This window comes from Piliocolobus tephrosceles, chromosome 5 (assembly GCF_002776525.5).
Source record: "Piliocolobus tephrosceles isolate RC106 chromosome 5, ASM277652v3, whole genome shotgun sequence".
Classification (NCBI taxonomy): domain Eukaryota; kingdom Metazoa; phylum Chordata; class Mammalia; order Primates; family Cercopithecidae; genus Piliocolobus; species Piliocolobus tephrosceles.
Genome location: NC_045438.1, coordinates 140,772,179 through 140,775,100, shown reverse-complemented (window position 1 = coordinate 140,775,100; position 2,922 = coordinate 140,772,179).

The following is a 2,922-nucleotide window of genomic DNA, read 5'->3' as shown; positions in this document are numbered from 1 at the left end:
CTCTCATGCTTCTCATTCATTCATTCTCACGCCTACTCTTCAGGAAAAGCAGCCTCGCCTTTGTGAAGGCCCCCTCCTTGGGGAAGCAGCTTAGATGGGAAGGGGACGCAGAGCAGATAATGTATAAGTAGGTACATATCAAGCTGTATTCCTGAAAATCACCCATGAGGCCCTACTTCCCTGCCTCCTGCCACACATACCTCCTCTCCTCCCACGCCAGGCCTTGTTCACTGTGCCTCAACCAATGAAGAGCCAGGTGATTCTTTAGAGCCTTCCAACCACAGTGTATTAGCCTGTTCTCATGATGCTGTAAAGAACTGCCCAAGGCTGAGTACTTTATAAAGGAAAGAGGTTTAGTTGAGGACTGGGGAGGCCTCGGGAAACTCTCAATCATGGCGGAAAGGGAAGCAAACACGTCTCTTCAAATGGTGACAGGAGAGAGAAACGAGAACCCAGCGAAGAGGGAAGCCCCGTATAAAACCCATCAGATCTCATGAGAACTTACTATCACAAAAATAGCATGGAGGAAACCGCCCCCATGATCCAATTACCTCCCTCTGGGTCCCTCCCATGACACATGGGAATTATGGGAACTACAATTTAAGATGAGATCTGGGTAGGGACACAGCCGAACCATATCACACAGACTCAGTACAGGCTTTGCAGTTTCTCTTCCCTATGCCCATAAGCCTCTTCCCCAAGAAATTCCTGCAGGTCTTTCACCTTCTTCAATTTTACTCCTCCTTTAAGTGTCCATTTGTCATCATTGAGGGCTTGCCTGATCACTATTTGATGCAGCAACATCTGCCTTCAAACAGAGAAATGTACACACCCTACCCCTCTTTCTTGCTTTGCATTTTTCTTCATAGCAGTTAGTTCCGTCTGACCTAGCATAAATTTCACTTTATTTCCTGTCCACCAGATTAGATGTTCCCAAAAGAAATGGATTTTTGTCAGTTTTGTCTACTGCTGTGTCTGCAATTTCTGAAAATATACAGGCACCTAGTAGATGCGCAGTAAGTACTTATCAGTAAGGTAATATCTTTTCCTCACCCATCTCAAGGTTCATGGCTGAGGCCCCTATAACAAAAGACAAATTAACAACAGAAACTTACTTATTCTAGGTTGTATGTGACACAGAAGCCTTCAGAGACAAATTTCAAAGATACTTGTGTATTTCTATGCTAAGTTTGATGAAGAAGTGGATAGCTGGGGAGAAATATCATTGTAGGACAGAAGGGGTATGATCTAATGGTAATAAACTGGGGGGATCTTAGCAGACCTGTTTAGATTCTTCTGTATTCCTATGTCTTCAGAGATAAGGACATTTCTTTTTTCTTTTTTTTTTTTTTTTTTTTGAGATGGAGTCTTGTTCTGTTGCCCAGGCTGGAGTGCAGTGGCGCCATCTTGGCTCACTACAAGCTTTGCCTCCCAGGTTCACGGCATTCTCCTGCCTCAGCCTCCCGACTAGCTGGGATTACAGGCACCCACCACCACACCCGGCTAATATTTTGTATTTTTGGTAGAGACAGGGTTTCACCGTGTTAGCCAGGATGGTCTCCATCTCCTGATCTCGTGATCCGCCTGCCTTGGCCTCCCAAAGTGCTGGGATTACAGGCGTGAGCCACTGCGCCTGGCCAAGATAAGGCACGGTGGCCAAGATAAGGCTTTCCTCCAGGTTTAGGGAGGGTACCTTTGAAATGAAAGTGAGAGTTAATACTTCACTAATTCACTTTATGACCTACTTTAAAGGAAGGTTAAAGAGTGACCTTCCTGCTTCTGATGTTTTCTCAAATGCCAAGGTGCCATATTTTGGGGTAGCATGTCCTGAATCCCATCAAATGAATGAATAAATTTGTACCCCTTAGCATGGTGTCATTCACCTCGTAGACACTTGAAGGACACAATGTTGGTTGGTTACTCAGCATTCAATTTGACAACAGCTCAATATTCAAATAGTTTAAACCAGTGGTTCTCAAACTTTGGCATGCATCAGAATCACCTGGAGGGCTTATTACACAAAGATACTTGGGCCACAAACTCTAGGGTTTCTAATGCAGTGTGTCAGGATAGAATGCAATAATTTGCATTTGTAACAAGTTCTCAGGTGATGCCATTAAGGCATTGCCATACCTTGCTGGCTGTGATACTAGCAGCGTCAAATTGGTATAGGTCTATAGCAATCTCAACTCCTGCCTCCTCAGAAGAAAGAATTAGACTGAGGGTCATAAGGTGGAGGGAGAGATAGAGGTAAGGTTTCCAGCAGGAGTGAAAATTTTATTATTATTATTGTTATCATTATTTTGAAATGGAGTCTCACTCTGTCACCCAGGCTGGAGTGCAGTGGGCATGATCTTGGCTCACTGCAATCTCTGCCTCCTGGGCTCAAGCAATTCTCCTGCCTCAGCCTACCAAGTAGCTGGGACTACAGGCACATACCACCATGCCCAGCTGATTTTTATATTTGTAGTAGAGATGGGGTTTCACCATATTGGTTAGGCTGATCTCAAACTTCTGACCTCAGGTGGTCCACCTGCCTTGTCCTTCCAAAGTGCTTGCATTACAGGCATGAGCCACTGTGCCCTGGGAGAGAAAGTTTATTAAAACGTTTTAGGGAGGAATTAAAGGAAGTAAAAAGTACACTTGGAAGACGGCCAAGTGGGTGACTTGAGAGATTCAAGTGCACTGTTTGATGTTTGACTTGGGACTTTATACGTTGGCGTGCTTCCATTGGCATGTTTCCGGGGAGTTGCATTCCTTTTCCCCTGATTTTTCCCTTAGGGTGGACTGTCCTCATGCACAGTGGCCCTGCCAGCACTTGGAGGGGCTGCATGCACAATGTGTTACTGAAGTTGTACACATGCTTTACACATGCTTTACTTGAGGTTTTCTTCTTCTTCTGTTTTTTTTTTTTTTTTTTTT